The 18,686-nt window shown below is 38.6% G+C and overlaps 1 protein-coding gene across 4 annotated transcripts in view; it reads right to left on the bottom strand.

Annotated features, from left to right (window-relative positions):
- The window catches only part of tnr (tenascin R (restrictin, janusin)), a 161,962-nt gene that overhangs the window by 87,105 nt on the left and 56,171 nt on the right, over positions 1–18,686 (bottom strand). For all 4 annotated transcript variants that reach the window (XM_065954041.1, XM_020643727.3, XM_065954040.1 and 1 more), the window contains exon 3: positions 4,286–4,338. The gene's annotated coding sequence lies outside the window, so the exon portion shown is untranslated. The remainder of the gene's footprint in view (positions 1–4,285; positions 4,339–18,686) is intronic.

The raw sequence follows: 18,686 nt of genomic DNA on the forward strand, positions 1-18,686 counted from the left end.
GAAATGGAATAAATCCTCTACAGTAAAGGAAAAGCTTTAAATAAAGAAAAAGCATATTTAAAGGGACAGTTAATGTGTCAAGCCTTAATTAAACATTTCCCTGACACTAGAGTTTGGAGGAGAAAAATGGATAATATTGTTTGGTAGTGCAGTCAGAAAAAAAAGTATTTTCCGGGTCTGCTTTTACCTCTTAAAGCTACTATTTAGATGGTAGAATTGCACTCTGGGTAGCAACATGGATGCAAAAACCCCCCAAAAAATGTTCAACTTCTCTTTAAAATGTTCAGAAACCAATTTCCTAAATCAGGACGAAACCAAAATCTTCTCATGTGAGTATGTTCAGTTCTGTTTGAATGCTTTGATATTTCTTTTTTCTATTATGGTATATTATTATGGTCTTTAATATGATGCTGTTGGCAATCCTACCCAGTGTAATAAAAACAATAATAAAGTGAGCTTTACAATGTTGTTTGTTATGAGCCCAAAAAAACAAAGTCAAAATGTAAAATCCATTATATACCAAAAGCTGTCTCGGGCAAACGTCATGAAAAATCCTGACATCTTAACTCCCAAGACATACTCGATGAAATCTGTCTGCAGTCGAGCAGAAGAATGAAAGAAAAAAAAAGAAGAAAGGATTCACGTTCAAAGGTTTTCAAGTAGTTCTCCAGGGTCTGTCTGTCCCTGCGTTGCAGTTTATAGTATCGTTGTGTTTCAAATGATTTCTGTATTTTCACAATGTTTACTCCACATAGTCAAGACGTTCTCCCAAAGTGCTGGGATGTTAGAGTCACTATGTAGCACTTTGGTTGACTGTGTGTGACTGCACTATCTCTGCACTGTCTCTGCATAATATGTTTGGGTGTGACCAGGATTTACACACTGGGAGTTGCACTCACACTCATTACTGTATGCATGTTTACATCCTGTCTAACAGCTAAGATTTGTGATCGCATGCACTCAGACAGGCTTGTGCAAGACATATCTCTTAAGAAGAAGGAGCTATTTGCCTTCTCCTCTTCTGGATGCATCACAGTCCCCTGGCTCTGCTGCCATAATCAGGACCGACACAGGCACAAGGACCATAATCCCCATTGATTAGAAACCTGAGATCAAAGGCTTCCACTGCTGTCACTCTCACCTCCTGTCTTCACTCTGCGTGTGCTGCTACTTTCTTTGCTCTGCTTTTACCTTTGTCTTTCTTTTCCCTTGCTTACTTGTGAATCTCTCCCTTTTTTTAAGTTTCTCTTGAGTTCAGCTTTGCACAGTCTTACACTGCTATTTCAGTCATCCAGTCATGTTTCTCCTCTCATCTATTGCACCTGTTTCAATAGCTTTTGTATGTTGACACAGAGTCTTTAATTCTTCCACTAAACAGAAGATAATCTGCTCAATCAAAACACCTCAGTCAGAATAAACCAACTCATTCTGAGATAAATATTCTTCAGCATGCTCGCCCACTTCATCTTCAGTAGTTCAGTGGATTCCGAATCATGGCTGGAGCTGCAGGGGGGACCCCTCCTGATGTTTAATGAATGCAGGATAAAAAAAACCCCAGCTAAATCACGGAGAAGGTTGGTGTTCAAACAACAGTGCCATATATTTTATATCTTGTTTTACACCGCTGTTTGAATCCTGTCCTCCTTCATTTTACGACTTGTTTCTGAGATTCCCCTCCCTCTTTCTGCCATAGTAGACGCTCTCCAAATTATCTAGTTTGGTAGATAAGCTGTTATAACCCAAAACAGCTTCTCTCATTCATTCAATGTAATGAATTTAATTCTGTACTATGGAAATCTTTTTAAAGAGACACTACTGAACCAGGATGTGCTCTGTCAGATCAGCATCAAACCACACATAAGAAATCTTTGATCCCTCATCCAAACACACACTATTACAATGGGACAACGTCAAGCAGCTCAAATGTCCAGGTAAGAGACTCTGAATAATGGTCTGATGATTCCACATGAAAAATCTGTTGTGTCGCAAAGGGGCATTAATGAATTATAAGGTAGAGCATCAGATCATAAATGTATGGGGAAACAGTCCAATCAAACTCCCATATGTGTTTTGTTAAGTAATACATATACACACAATAAAGCACAATAAAGCTGTGTATATGTATGCAAAGACTGCGTGAAAAGCAGTGTTCATGGATAATACACTGAGAGCTTCTCATCATAATCCTGTTTAAACAACTGGCAGCTCTGTGATGATGATAGGTGTTCTGCAGCTCAGGATGTACCCTGGCGACACCTGCTACACTCCTGATAATCACTGTTCAAATTTAAAATCTGTACGGGATATCTCACTGGTCTGGGGAAGAGAGTGGGTCATGGACCTGTTTTGTCAGATCTCAGGGCTGAAAATTTGATTAAGTGATTTGCATAACCTTGTTGCTTACTCCACAAGTAATTAAGCAGAGAAGTGTAGTGTATTCCCCGATCAGGGATGCCAATGTCATGTAGCAATAACAGCTTGGGCTGCAATGCATTCTACAAGAAGAACACAAACATTGTTTCACTTGCACTTTTGCAAGTTCTTGAACAACTATATGTACAGTATACTACACTAAAAGAAACAGCCCAAGTGACCTAGTTAAGTCCTGTGTGTGTGCAAGCGGCTATTGCTCTGGGCACATTCAATTCTGGTACTGTAATAGGTAGCAGAATAATTGGTGGATTTTAATTTGGTCAAAATCTGTGACCAGATCTCAAGCTTAATGTCAGCTAGATTAACTAACTTGTAGTTTCCAGGTCTGTATGACAAAACTAGCCCAATGGCCAATCAAAACTAGCCCCGAACCAGCCCAACAGCTCATAAAGCCAGCCCAAAAACCAGCCCATGAACCAGCCTAATGCCAGAATTCAAAACAAGCCAGTAAAACCTCTGCCACACCATATATATTGTCTTTAATGTACAATAGTATTGCAAACATTGTTTTCTAAGTACTAGAAAACCTGTTGATTGATCCCTTTGATTCTTTTTTTTTTTTCTTTTTTTTCCTCTTTCTCCCAGCTGGACAACACAAATGATATGAACTTATTCTAAAAATAAATAAAGGGGGGGTAAACAGGGTGTTGTGGATGCCTTTGCTTTGTTTGCTAGTTTTGATAAGCGTTAAGTGGTTGAGGGGCTTTCAGATAGGATGTTGTGGGTCAAAACTAGGCAACACAGGCAAAAAAAATAAGACTTGCAATACGGAAAAATCATTTTGAAACAATATGTGACAGCCACCTTGATGCCAGCACAAACGTTGGTTTGACTGTAGGGCTGGATGATGTCAAACATGACATTTGCGAAACATCACAAAGAAATCTAATGTTTCTGTGTGTTTGAGAGGTGGGTGAGCTCAACAAACCTAGTCTCAAAGTTAACACAAACAACAAAACTAACTGGGTTAGAAAAGAAACAAGAATGCATGACAGGAACAGAGGGCAGCGTGACAATGGACTGAGTCTACAAGAAACAGAAAACACAACGACTCCGTTGGCTGATCAATACTGTCTGCTAGAAACATTACAAACTGCTCTGCTGCTGTCTTTGGTGCACTGGGATTTTATAACTGCATATAAACAGTAAAATCAGATATTTTCACAATACACAAGACAAAGGAAGTGACTCAAAGGCTGGCTTTTAATTTTTGGGATTTGTTTCCAGTAACTTTATGAAACTGATTTTGGGATAATCATACTTTTGGCCTTTAAGTTCCAGCAATGCACAAAATAATTTAGATGCAAGTTGAAATTCATCAATGCTTGGCGGATGAGAAAAAACTTATTTGGTAGAAACAGACATTGAAGGGAAAGAAATGAAGGCCTGCATGTAAATTGTATTTGCCTCATCTTTAGCAAAAGAGAAAAAAAAGCAGATTTACTTGATGCATGTATTCAGTCTACTTTTTGTTAGTTAACTTAAACAATGACAGAAACATGTGTGTGTGTCTGTGTGTGTGTGTGTGTGTGTGTGTATGTGTGTGTTTTTGAAAGAATGTGTGTCCCTCCCATGTGACAAAGAAGTGACAGTCCGTTTGTGTTCCTATTAGACAGCCAGTTATGGTGATGAATACATACATAGAAATTAGTCTAAGATGAGGGCTAATTGTCTGATCAGATGTGCTTCAGGTTGGTAGATGCACAATAAGCCCGTGCACATAAAGCCGTCATTAAGGAACATTAGAGCATTAAATTGAACATTAGACTATAGCCAGGGGGGGAAATATGGATGTTCATTAATGCGTCGCCACACGTAGGAGTGAGTGTGTGTTTGTCTATGAGAACATTACCTTTTCTGTGAGTACTTTGTTCTCTTGTTGCCAGTCTCTGTCTGACTCCGCACCTGTCCGGGAGAAGAGAGGGTTTAAATTAGCATTACATAAATTTCACATTTCAAATGCTTTCTCTCTGACTTAAGAAGACCTGGAAAGAATTTGAAATTCAAATTGTTCGGAGGTGAAGACGCTCTAATCGTGGAACCTCTTACATGGCAGAAGTGGTTATGACTCCCACACAATACATAACACCAACTGAGATGTGTACAAGCCACAGGTAGAAATGTACACCAGCCTTTTTATTGTTATTCTAAATCTCTTGAAAGTTAGCAGTAAAAGTCAGCATTTACATAGAGACAGCAGGCAAACACCGCCTCCAATGCCTCTCTTACAACTATAGAGGAACAATGGGGCACTGAAAGCAAACTTACACACGCCTGCGGCCACACAAACAAAAACCTACAAATGAGTGCACACATCAGCTCATAGAGGCCTGAGTAAATTTCTTTCCCCCCCCCGCTGAGAAGAACAGGAACATATCAAGGCTTGTCAATCAAAATGTAAAAAGAAAAAAAAGGTGTTAATTTGCCTTTTCTGGTGTGCTGCTGAGGCCTTTGTGTTGCAACACACCTCCTGAGGCACACTCAAACATGCACGCCCACACAAATACTAAAAACTGAGTCCCGCTAGCTCTTGAGGGTGTCTCGCTCACCCTCTGAGAGATAAAATGACATGCTCTGCTGGCCAGGTTGTTTTTTGTTTTTTTCCTTTTTTCACTCAAAGGAATTACAGATTCTCTGAAAATAGTGTCGCTTACACTTGGGTTTCCTGCAGCAAAGACGGCAGTTTAAATAAACCAAGGAACTTGGCAACACTTCTAACTCAGTGTTCAATTCTTCAAACATATTGAGAGGGAAAGATACTTATCTCTGTTTGCTTTCTTCATGAAGGAAATCCACTCAAATATTCACACAGTTACACATTGGAGAAACAAATTTTGACACTGACAATGTATTTTTCAAATTATAAATAACCTCTATCAGTATGGGGACTATTTGATGCTGACGTAAATGCAAAGTGGCGGCAGCAGTAGCGATGTTAACCTAAAACTCCTTCACACTAACAGATCCAATATATATGTTTACCCTAGCAGAAGAAATGGAAGTAGTAACATTTTAAATCTTCTTTTTTTGACATCTGAAAATTCTCATCCACTGTTTTGTGATGTTTAACACTCCACAAAGTGCTGAGGAGAAGTATCTTGATTTGTTGCTATTTGCTCCACTTTGTTAATCAGGAAGTGTGTACCAGGTAGTGCACAGAGTACAGCTGCCTACGAATATGTTGTTGAAAAACAAAAAAGTAGTTAAAAAATACACGCACAAAAAAGTGCTTACTGTATGTGCAGTAAGGAACTGCAGAGTTGGGTTGATTATTTTTTATTTTTTTTGTCCCTGTGCAGATATAAGACCCAAGGTTCACATGTAACATTGATGATAGAATAGTCACAAGTTAGAGTATAAATATATTACAGTTATAAAACAATCATTGTCATGGTTAAAACTAAATAATAATGATATCTGGAGGAAAGTTAACCTGCTAAAAAGTATTTTAGAAATGAATGTGGTAGTATAGTACCAACTATAGTACCACTCGTACCAACCTAATGGTTGGTGTGTCCGCCCCATTCCCCGCTCACTCACTCCCTCCCTGATTTTTGACTCTGTACAATAAAGGCATAACATTTTTTTTTTAAACGCTTCCTCCTCATAACTAACTGCAGTCCTCATGGTTAACCTAATCATGATTTTTTTTTTCATACATCTGGACGACTGATGCAAACACCACTTCATTCATTGTGTTAAGTCTTGTCTTATACCATGCTGAATTGAAATTAGAGACATTGGATCATGATTTGTGCTTTCAATTAAATATTGAACGATTTAAAAAAAAATGCTTTGAGCGTTTCCACAAGATTTGTGGCATCTGCTTTCCTCTTTGAAATGTATTACAATTTATGTTTCGTGAAATCCTGAAAAGACCTGTCGTGTTTCCTCTGCAAACCCAAACTTTTACTACCTTATATCTACATGCCTTCAGGAATCCTCTGATACCCTGAGACATGGATTCAAAAACATTTGTTCTAGAATAACAGACTCAGCACCATCAAAAATGCATGACAATAACATGTAGTACAACACTTACCATACTTACACAGACCTTATTTCTCAACTCTTTATGCTGCTTTATCCTTTATGCTGCTTAGGGAGGAAAAAGTTACAGATGGTTCTGTTTCCTCCCTCAGACATCTTTGAAACTGTAGAGCAGCACAGAATAATGCTTGTGAATGTTAATCATATTATGTTCCCGCAGTTTGTTTGCTTGCCAAGCAGCCACTAAAAAGTGCTGCTATCGCAAAAAACCTGAGCATAAATAACAACGTTACACAACAGAAACAATGAATGTGTGTAATAAATAATTTGCATCTCAGTCTGAGTCCAACAGAACAAAAGCACAATGTTGTTGTTTTTTTTAAAGAAAGTTCAACTTATCAAAGTGTAATGATCCCAATAACACTGGAATAGGCATCACATGACTACATCTTACGCAGTGTGGTGTAAAGGAGTAGACTGAAGACATTTCACAGCTCACACCTGCTTTTGTTTTAAGAGTAGGCAGGTAGGCAACCATATCCATACAATTAACCGTATTATCCCCTTTAAATAGTACAGTGAGGAAATGTTATCTCCAAACTGCAAAAAGAATTTGAACTGGACAATAAAATGTTGTAGTGACATCAACATTGTGGAACAATTTTATGGTTATGTAAAGTTAATGGCAGTAATTAGTTAAGTACTTAGTGAGTGAAAGGTCAAGAGAAGAAAAGCAAGGAATGTATAAATATGTTGTTGTTTTTCTTAGCATCAGAAGTTTTATTCTGGTCTACTTAAGTTAAAACCACTATTATTGTTATAATATAACACAAGATCTTTCTATACAAAATCTTCCTGGACCACTACATAAATCATATTGGCTTATTGAATTGAGGAAGTATTAAAAGGTTTTGATGATAGATAGGCAGTATTTAGTTGGGATGGCCCAAAGTCGCAGCACACACCCACCCACTGACTCCACAGTAAGTTTTGGTCTTGTGTGTGAATTAGACTCATTTCTCAGTGTGCAATTTTTTTGTTATCAGCGGACGATCCCATTTCCGTTGTTTTGATGCAGCAGATGGATTCCCTCCCACTATCCATTCATCATCTGCCACACCAAAAACCTGCCTTTGCCCCCTTTACACCCATGGAAAATGGGTTTTATACCATCTTTCTCCCCAAAGAACATGCAAGTCGTTTACTGTGTCATCAAACAGGTTTCAGCAAATAGTGCTTCTGGAGCTTCAGACCAGAGAAAGTATTCAGTTTATGAATAATATTAAAAGATCCCTAAAAATCTTTAAAGCTGATGGACTGAACGGGAAACTCAGAATGTAAAAAAAAAAAGAAGAATCTAAAAGCGCTGTTGAGTTGAAACTTAGCCAAAAACATAAACCAATGTGATAAAAAGAAGAGTCACTTTTAGTTTTGGGTATAAAAGCGACATCTATTCACTGTGTAGTCTTCAACACAAACAAAGCCTCGTGTTTAAATTATTCCATGCATAATAATTAACTTGATAAAGTGGGATTTAATTCAGGAAACAACATTCATAACTCATGCCCACAGCAAAGAGGGTAAAGGCACACACATATTTTGTCTTTCTACCGAGGCAATTAGTCAACAGTTGCATTAATGTAGATATATTTCAAATGCCAGGACTAATTTAGAAATTGCTCCACAGCGTCAATAAAAATAATGGAGCCAACACTGTTAGGGACAATGTCAGTGCAATGAGCTCATTTATGTGTGGGGGGGCAGCTGAATGAACCATTTGTTATCTTTATACAGCAGGAAATGAAAGTTAACTTTATTCCTGGCTGCTGTTGTGTGTGTGTGTGTGTGTGTGTGTGTATGTGTGTGTATGTGTGACCTGAAACTTTAGCATTGGGAGGTACACTTTTGATTGGACATTTACTTTCTCAGCGAAAAGGAGTTACAAGAATACTTAAACTAATACATCCAACTTATCTGATCCCTCAATTTGGAATTCTCACAGTCTATCAAAGAGGTAGTAAAATGCCTAATCATAACTAAAGAGACATCCTTTATGAAATATGTCTATGAAATACTTGAATAAGCTTCAGACACAATGAGCAGAGAAGCAGCGCCTCACATACTTAAAGGAAGAATGTGCGATATTTTACACTTAACTAAAACAGAAATCAAATACATCCTATGTTAAAGACTCCCTGGGGTTCAAAACTGTCTACAATGAGTGAGAAGCGCGAGTCCCGCTGGCTGCGTTGTTGTCGGGCCGTGTTTACATGGATGGGATGGCCGACTCCTTCCCTTGCATATGAAAGATATTTTAGTCAAGGACAAGAGAGAAGAAGAAGAACATACTCACTGCTTATTTGAATGTCATGCAAGGGTTTTTAGATCACAGTCATGTCGTGTCAATTTACATGCAATGTGAAGCAACGAGCTAACTAAAGTGTGCTAACATTAGCCTGCTAACACAACAATGCAGGCCACAGGTCAATGCAGCTCAAGTCAAGGACAAGTTTGTCTGCTGCTTGCACTTAACTGCTTCGTGCAAATGCGCGTGGAGGGGGGTTGGAGGTGTGTTGCTGGATACGAGCGGAGGCTTCAGCAGAGGTGTCTTTGTAGTGCAGCCAGGGAGAGGAGAGAAAGTCCCATTTCTACTCAGGCTCCCATTGGCTATAGTAGCCTAGAAAAGGTGAATGGATGGTCCTGATTGGTCTAATGAGGTGTCACTCAAAAGTTCAGAGTTCACGAGTTAGTAGGAAAAAAACAGATGAACAGTGGCGGAAATTTTGAGTCAATCTGTGGATCTTTATGAATTTTATGTGTTTGGATTAAATCTTTACCTGGATTTGGATCTCTGTGGGCCCTTGTTGATGCAGCAGGAATATTTTTGTTGGATTATTATGACTGAAAGAATAGACTTTCAGACGGTAAGACATTTTCTTTTTTTAACAATGCACGTGTTAAATAGCAGTCATCTTATTCTCATAACTGTTAGCTAACTATATATATATATATATATATATATATATATACATATATATATATATATATACACACATATATATATATCTATACATATATCTGTTCAGGTATTTAGATTCAGACTTTTGGAAAATAATGCAATTTGGAGATATGAACACAATGAAATAATTCTTCCTGCAGATTTTTTACCTCTTTAACACAACTGTTTTTGGTAGTGATGCACTGATATATCAGTTGGACATCGCTATCAGCAGATACATGACCTTTTGACGATCATCAGGCCATTGGCAAATAATGTGCCATGCACCAATATCAGAAGCACCCTGAAACTGACAAAGACACACACAAAGCAAAAGGAAGACATACAGCAGGCTGCAGGTCTCTGGTGTGACAAACCTGCTGATTCACACTGCCTTCATTGCCTTCATTGCCTTCATTTTGGACTTTTAATTATGACAGAAATAAATCCCACATAGAAATACAGAGGGAGAGACGGGGAGAGAAACAGGGACAAAGTGAGCAGCCTCAAAGAGAAAGTCAACCAAAGAGCATCAAAACAAGAAAATGAGTGGGAGTGTTGAGAGGGCAGATCCATTTGAATCCAGATGAATCCCTTGTCAGATTACAAATTAAAAGCCTTTTGCATCATTTACAGGCAACAAGGTAAAAGCCTTGTAGTGGTGATCAATAGAATAAAACACACAGCTGCTGAGGTAATGCAAGATCCATACTGATCCAATGGCTAACAACTTCCATAATGTACATGTAATGACTAACAATTAAAAAAAACAGTGTTCACTTTTTGCTACCTATAGACTGTGCGATTTTTGCAAGCCCCACTGTGGGACACAGATCTAAAAATGTTGGCTGTGACTGACATGCAATTACAATTTGCGATGAAGTACCTATCGTAGGCTGCGAGTTAAGTCAACACACAGCATCTTCACTGTGCGTCAACCTGATCAAGCTGTGGTTGCCATGGCTTCAGCAGGAAGCAAGCTCTTACCACACTGTGCATGTGCATAGAAAAACAAGGAGGAGGGATAGCACAATTTGAAAATGGCTACACTTTGGGATGCCGGTGTTGCAAAGAGAGCTTCAAGGTAAGTCGCGTTATTGTAACCATACATTTCCGACAGCTCAGGCGCCTGTGTGTGGTCGTGCTAAATAGTATGTTATTTCATGCTGCATTTCTATTGGCTGGTATTTGACATAGATCATAGAAGCCTTCACATTGTGAGATGAAATTATTTGTCGCAGGCTATCTTTGGGTGTAAGACTGTGAGATCAGTCATCTTTGATCCCCTCTCACTCTGCAATGTAGGACCACCATTTGGAGCCACGGCCACAAATATTGCCCAATTGATCATCTCTCGTCTGAAACAGCCCAAAATCGTACAGTCTGTATGAGTCATGTTGAATACATCATTACAGTGCAACAATAACCATCTTTCTTTATACTGTGAAGCAATAATTTGCTCTTTCTGATAACTGTTCTTAATGTTGGCAATAAATTGTATATAAAACATTTAAGACAATTTTGCATGTTAGAACAAGCAGTCATTTACTAATTATCGAAATAAAACTGTTCATTGAACCTTGAGATTATCTACCAGACTGCAGGATCCTGTAAAGTAGACCAAGACATACACACATGCCAAAGCTTTAATTAAAACCTAAAGGCTTGTTCAATTGGGTTAGGGTTAGGGTTAGAGTCCAAGCATGAAAAATGTAATTATGAGGAAGGAAACACTAAAAGGCATTTATTACAGTGGCTAAAATGTTTAAGAAGCCAACACTCAACCATTGAGGTCTTCATCGGGCCTTGCAACCGCAAATTTGTAGTGTGGCCACACCTATATATTAATTACGAGCAATAGTAGGCACATAGCTGTGTTCTTGTCAGTAAGTCCATCACTATCAGGACAACTGATACCCTTTGTAGTGGGATGAGAAACTTTTGAGACTAACAACGTCTTAGAAAGGGTTGAGTAGGCTTGTGAACAATTAGTGGACTATAGTCTTATTCTCTTTTTTATACTTTTTTTTTTAGCGATACTTGCCTTTATTGGATAGGAGAGCTGAAGAAAGACAGGAAACACTAGGAGAAGAGAGTGGGGGATGACATGCAGCTAAGGGCCTAGGCTGGATTCGAACCTATGGCTGCAGCGACAAGGATTGTAGCCTCTGTTCATTTGGCGCACATCATAACAGCTAGGTTATCTGGGACCCTGAGTCAGAAAATCTCATCTGTGCAGAGAGTGATAGAACTGTACTGTTTACTAAATTGATAAACAAAAGAAACCACCACTGAGTTGTCCCAAATTTTTTGGGGTTGTTTGAGATTTGCCTGGCACCCCATAGACAGTTTATCCTAATGCACTTGTCTTCGTATACCATACAGCATACAAAGTGGCCAGATATAAGCATGTTTTCTGATTTTCTTTAGAGACACAGTACAAGGAAAACAATGTACCAACACAGACTTAACAAAAAGCTAAGAGAAAAAAAAAACATTAAACTGTTAATCAAATAAGGTCTAGAAAATGTCATGAATACTCCCATCTCTTAAAAATACTTCAAAGAGCTTCACACAAAAGCTTTTGTGTGTTTGTTGAGACCTGATCTCACTGCAGAAAAAGAAACTCCAAAGTGTCATGTTGCTCTCCTTTTGGCTGCAACAGCACACACACAGCGTCTCATCCATTCAGCAACACATGCTGTATATTACACACTTTATAATACACACAGAATCCACGCTTCTCCCCAGTCGGTCTTTCTCTGCATCTATCTCTGTCTTTTTCTCTCGCTCACCCACACACAAGCACACACACAAACACACATTCATCTGCCTTTAAAGACAGCCCAGTGCAGGTCAGAGCGCAGCAGAGAGGTTAGAACTGTCGGTCTGGCCGCGGATATCCAGGAGGATGATGGGGATTGTGAAGAGAGCGTGAGAGAGAGTTGGTGAGCACCACTCAATCAATTCCTATTGAATCTCTCTCCAGTGGGAACATGATAAGCGATGCAGACCTACGGGATATAACAAGCTGTAGCATTTCTTTATATTGAAGGGAAACAGCCAACTGGGGCTTACGCTAAATGTTAAAATTGCTTCGCAGTGCATTTTCTGACTGTTGCAGCATTTGATTAAATCCAGATTTTATGAAGCTATGAGATTCTTTTACAAGCCCATAATAATCACATTCATTTCAAACGCTTAAATAACACTCGGCTAGATGAGAAAGCGTAGTATAATATTTACACAGCTGCACCCTTGTTATGCCTTTGATGGCATTCAGATAGTAAGTAAACACTTGCACATAAAGCGAGTCAACATTGCTCCATTTAAAGCCCTTTTGGCCAATTTTCCTCACCACAGAACATCTATAAGATCCGTCAGAAGGGAGTAAAACACTGATACTCAGTGGGATCCAGAATTAGAGGCTCTGTGGGTATATATTACAAAGAAAAGATTATTTGGCTGAAAAACAAACAAGAAATAACAAAAAAAATTAAAAAATTTCAAATGTGTTCAAAAGTTATTCAGGCTTAACCATGAATGCACCCTGAATTTTGAGCAGTGAAAATGTAAAATTCAAAACAATGCGTGCAAGAATTTAGTAAATTGGGTCCCAGGGAGGTTAAACGTATTCTAAATGAGGAATAGATAGAAAAAAGCAAGGGTCAAGAATTCAATGGTTAAAATATTCTTCATATTTATTTTTTAATGCATTTCTGGAAGAAAATGGTTTTAGGTCAGTAGCAATGTAACCAAAGAAAGAGGTTTGCTTATTTAATAGAGTTCAATTAAAGCTCTATTAATAATCAACTACAGCATCGCTACGCTGTGACAGTGGAGGATCTTTGAAAACAACTTTTAAAGTGCAATGAGCTGTTTCTTAATAATGATCTTCAAATTAAAAGCATAGGCATACCTCGCTGATATTTTGTGTTGTAATCCTTTTAAATGTGTAAATTGGTTCTGAAGTACAGCTTAAAGCTGTTAAGGAGCTGATACCTGACTCGACTGTGAGGTACTTCAGAGAGACGGATGCGTGTTCAGCTCTGTGAGTGCTGCAGATGAACTCTAATCTTTTCTTTTGAGTTACAGACTTTCCTATAATCTCAGGAGATGGCTCTGCTTTCCGATGAGCAATGCCGCTTTTTGTAAGTAAGAAAAGGCTTTGATAAAAGTTTTTCTATTACCTCAGTTATTCAGGCACAACCTGTGAATCGACTGCATCTTTCCTGAAACCTTTTCATTCGTTTAAAGCTATCTGTTTGAATACTGGTTTCTGTGAGAAATGTTCAAAAGCTGCAAAGTGAGGGTAGGCATTTGCTCTCTCTCAAAACAATTTTCATTTTAGGCCTTCAGTGGTTGGGGTTACTGCTGTAACAGGGTGCTAAGACAAACACACATCCCTTGCCAATTACCCCAATGTCATTTTACTGTAGTTTCTAAAACACTTTTTCAAGGCTTTGTCTGACCACCAATGCTATCAATTGAACTTTATTGTTTATGTGTCATGGTGCAACAGTACAACATAGCAGTCAAATTTGACATTTCACATGTTGAGAGTAAGGAGAGCTAACCCAGACTCCATATGGACAGAAAAAACACAATTGCTGCTCTCACATTTATTCAGGCAGATGGACAGAAGTTGTGTAAAAGAACAAACAAATGATACTGTTAGTAAGGTCAAATTATCAGCTTCTTGTTGGCCAGTCAAAAGGCCCATGATTTTTTTGAGGGTTTGATCCAAAAATAATTTGTTGTGCTGTCAACAGTCTTCTTAAATGTGTGTGGGACGGGGGTACACCGAACATTTAGGGTTGGGCTGTTGTTTCAGTGTAACCTCGTGCAGAACTGATACTTAAATCAAGCAAAGCATTGCATTAGGTGGACTCCAGTTTTTGGTAACACGGTTTTAAATGCTGCAAATACATCTTGTTCACTGTAGCACATTCTCCAATTTGAGTTCACCCACCAGTTTAAGTTAAACACACTTTTTAAAACGGAACATGCAGAATGACTCATGAGCTAGCAACTACCTCAAGATGTTTTCTCTTCCTTGGACATGATGTCAGGCAGTCTGGCCGAGTTACAGAGACATCTCTGCTCATGAATCTGACCCAACAATTTAGTCAAGGATTCAAAATACCCAAATGTTATCTTGTGAAAACCAGCTAAAAAATGTGGACCAAGCTTCTCTCCCGTCTTGTGTTTATTTTAGCTCTCCCCACACTTTCCCAAACTGCCTATTTCTGTGCTGTCATCCTGCTACAGTGATATTTGTTAGACAGAGAACAGAGATCAAGAGTGCTCCTGCATTGATTCTTTTGCTTTGTTATGACACTATATTTTGCTTCGGTGCTCTCTGCTGAATGAACAAACCACAAATGTACTCTCACACACACACATCGCCAAACTAGGAAAGATAGCTCTGAGCACATAACTTGATACAAGATCATTTGTTATTTTGAGACTATTGATTTGTGTGTTACGTAATGAAACAAGTCCCTTTCAGAAGCATCACTACAGCAATCCATTTGACCATGCACTCCCACCCATTGCATCTCTAACGATGAGCTCAATACATCTTCAAAGATTCTGACGACACATAAATAGTTATTATCCAGAGAAGAATAAAAGAAAAAATAACTGTGACAGGATAGCTGCTGTTAGATGACAATGTTTTATATGTGAGGTTTTAAAAGCACACGGCTGCCCTGAACATCATCCATCATCCCTACATCTCGAAACTAAGATGAATATATTATTCTATTTTAAGGGAAGGATTTGGTGGGGTCTCAGTATGTGCCTTCGTTATCCTGTGGGGGGGAAAATGGTCTGGTTTATATGTAAGGCAGCAAATCAGCCAATCAGCAGGGAACGTCATCTACATCACAAGTAATGGAAATGGAAGTAATGGAAAGTCATTTTCACCAGGGGCTGTTTTCCATGAAGGGTAGCTACCACGCTGCCAGCTGAACTAGGACAAATAGCTGCCTCCTGCACAAATCACTCCAGCATCCTAAACTAAGAAGCCCCAGCTGAGGGCTGCGGAGGCATAAATGTTTCCCCTGATCATAGACTAAGTACGAAGAGAACAATCTGAAGTGTAAGACGAGAACATCTGGTTTCATACAGATCTGTATTTTGAGGAATCTGCTGCTTTCATTGGGTTTTTGATCAGGTGGTTTAGTGATGGAAGGTTTTATTGATTTAACATTCATCAGACCTATGCTTGAATACTATTTAGGGCAAATGTTCAATAAAGGAAAAGCCCTTCAGTGAGAAAAAAAAATGACCTATGCATTATTGATGCAGCTAATGGTGACAGAACTGTTTGGGTTGGACATTCACACATTAGTGTCGGGAGCTTTGACACAGTAAGTGACAGCTGAATTGGTGAAGCTGTGGAGCCTCAGGTACAGCTGAGACAAGAAAAGTGATTAAGTAAGTAACCAATCCTTGAGTTTGAAGACATCTCTGATATCAAACCCCTACAGAGAAGTTTATAACAGTGAGAATGGATTTTAAATCTTTAGGTTTATCAATGCATTAGTGTTTACCTTACATTAAAGGTGATACAGAGCCAACAATAACGATACCATCATGATACAAAAATTCTGTGAAAATTAATACTTTAACACAACATATTCAGAAAACTACTTTTTTTACTACTGTTCAGGTCACCCACATGTCATAAGCACCACCAAGAGGAGTCATGAAGTAGTGACGCAGGTTGACAAATCAGTAACATATGCATTTTTTTCCCAAAGTTGGAAATATTGAGATTTAGCCGCAGCGATTTTGTAATTGTATCGCACAAGTTAGGATGACAATATATTGCCATATTGATATTTTGTTCCATCCTTTTCATGTGGAGTATGAAAGAGGCAGACGACAATCTGCCGTAATGCAATCCCAGCTCACTTCAGTGGTCATATGATGATTGAGCAATGCAAGCTATACAAATACAGCTAACAATTCACTCTTGGATGTCTTCGCTCAACTCCAAACTTATTTTCGGTTCATATAATACTCGGACGATAAACAGTGGCAACTGCTGGAAAAGGAAGTCCATTATTGCCTCCCAATGGCAACACAGTTAGCCCTGATCGGTTGGTCGGTGCAACCAGAGGCTTTCTCATCGCCAGACAAAGCCAAGGGGTTCTGAGATTGGCTACTTCCACTGTCTTTTTTTTGGGGGAAAATGATTGCACTGCTAGAAGCTGAAAAAAGTGGAAGATTTGAAACAAAACAAACTACAAAATTTGTGGATGAATCATACAAGAGAGGAGTAGCTTAATATTTAATTCAGGAGTATTAAATAAAACAACAGAAATATTCAAGTCTTTCAGATTAAAATGTTTTGTTCTACTTTGTTCTACTTCCTGGTGTTTGCTGCTTGTTGGAATCATTTACAATATAATGCTGTGTGCATGCAAGGAAAATCTAGGTTTGGATTTAATTAGCAAAGCAAGAGTGATGTCCTGACTTGCTACTGTTGGCTTTTTATAAACAGCCCAAATGATTATCCTGCAGTATTTATATCATGTCAGAGATTCATTTGTTTTAACTCTTTATCCCTGCAGTAAAAGCCTTGGTGCAAGAAAAAAAGGGAGAAAATCTATAAATCTATGTCAACACCCATGGGACCAGCAGGAGTCTCAGCGTTAGACAGACCTACTGTATTACTAGGTCTTAAAAGTTAACTTTTATGCATTCCTGTGTGCATTCTCTCTGAATTTCAGTGTCTCTTTGATCCATGTTTAATGGAGGTTATACTTCGTCCTTGTCAGAGCTAAACCAAAGCTTTATCATAAATGAACAACTCTAATCTGTATATTACAGATTATCAGTAGTCTCAGTTATAGCATAAGTGTTGAAGTGATGCAGGGTCACTGATGATGTCAGCGTCTTCTTCCTTAAATTGTTCCGAATGAGGAGAGAGTATTTGCAGCAGCAGGAGGCCAGACGGAGAAAAGGCGCTAAGGCCTTTTTCTGAGCATTATGCCTTGTTTGTGCAGCCGCTCCGAGCGCTTTAGCTTAAAATCTTTCAACTTTTCAGAAGGGTGCTGCCACCAGCGCTTTCCTGCCCGGAATAAACACCAGGTGTCCACACTACACAGTTTAATCAGAAACAAAAATGTATAAAACATAAAAACTGTATATCTGTGATATACAGACAAAAAGCCAAACCAAACATTGTCTTTGGAAATCTTCTTTGTGAGTGCCTAACTCCACATGTTGCACTACAAACATCCCATTTCTATTCAGCATAATTCACTTGTTTGTTCCTAGTAGGCGGGCTCATCTATTGAACACCATGAGGTATTTTATAATAGCTTGGTCTTTCTAACAAAATCAAATAAGCCGAGCAGCTGCAAAAAGCAAAATGGGAAAACAGAACAGAAGGTGTTTACAGAATATTTAAGTGTGACTCTTGTCACAAGTGTCAAAAATGCCACTCAGACCCTCAGTGCCTCTTCTCCACAGAAGAAGAAGAAGAATGAAGTGCACACAGTGTGAGAGTAAATAAAGCAAATTAAAGCTTCCTTTAAATCAAAATCATGAATGGCTTCAACTAGATAATGAGTGCCTCTCAACAGTTCAGCAGTAAAGCAAGTAATTGCTTTTTCATGGGCTCGAGATTTTGAATTTCTATCATGTGGTGAGACTAACAAAATCCAATCACATGGATAGCAATTAAACTCTTCAGTGAACTTCTGACATGGTTCAGTTCCGAGGTAATCACATAACTTAGTCTGATCTATACTTAATTACCTCCCAGGAAGTCAATGATGTTTTTTTGTATGATGCCTTGCTAAAGTTTTCTTGAAGCCATGCTCTGCTGCTGTGGACAGAACCTGCAACTTTACATCAGAGATCAAGTCAAACAGCTGTTGTATTCAGCAGAGCTTTTAGGAGATACTGCAGGGTAATCTGAATGCAGTTACAACAAACACATTCACCCAATATAAAACGACACTTTAACATTGTGCAAAAGAAAAAGGCTGTCATTGAAATTGTAGTCCTTTAATAAAAGGTTATTCCTGGTGTTTGTGTTCTATGCTGAGGAATTGTTTTTTGGATATTTGGACAGGGGAGCCTGTTAACATTTGCTCTGACAAAGTTTTGAAGTCAGTAGAATATCTTTCCAGTTTAAAAGACACAAGGGAGAATGATAATTCTATGGTTGCATGTAAAAGGGCTGAATCAGCAAATATATTAAGAAACGACTTAACTGAAGAACATTCACGCTAAAATGGAC

This window comes from Labrus bergylta, chromosome 4, assembly GCF_963930695.1.
Source record: "Labrus bergylta chromosome 4, fLabBer1.1, whole genome shotgun sequence".
Lineage (NCBI taxonomy): Eukaryota > Metazoa > Chordata > Actinopteri > Labriformes > Labridae > Labrus > Labrus bergylta.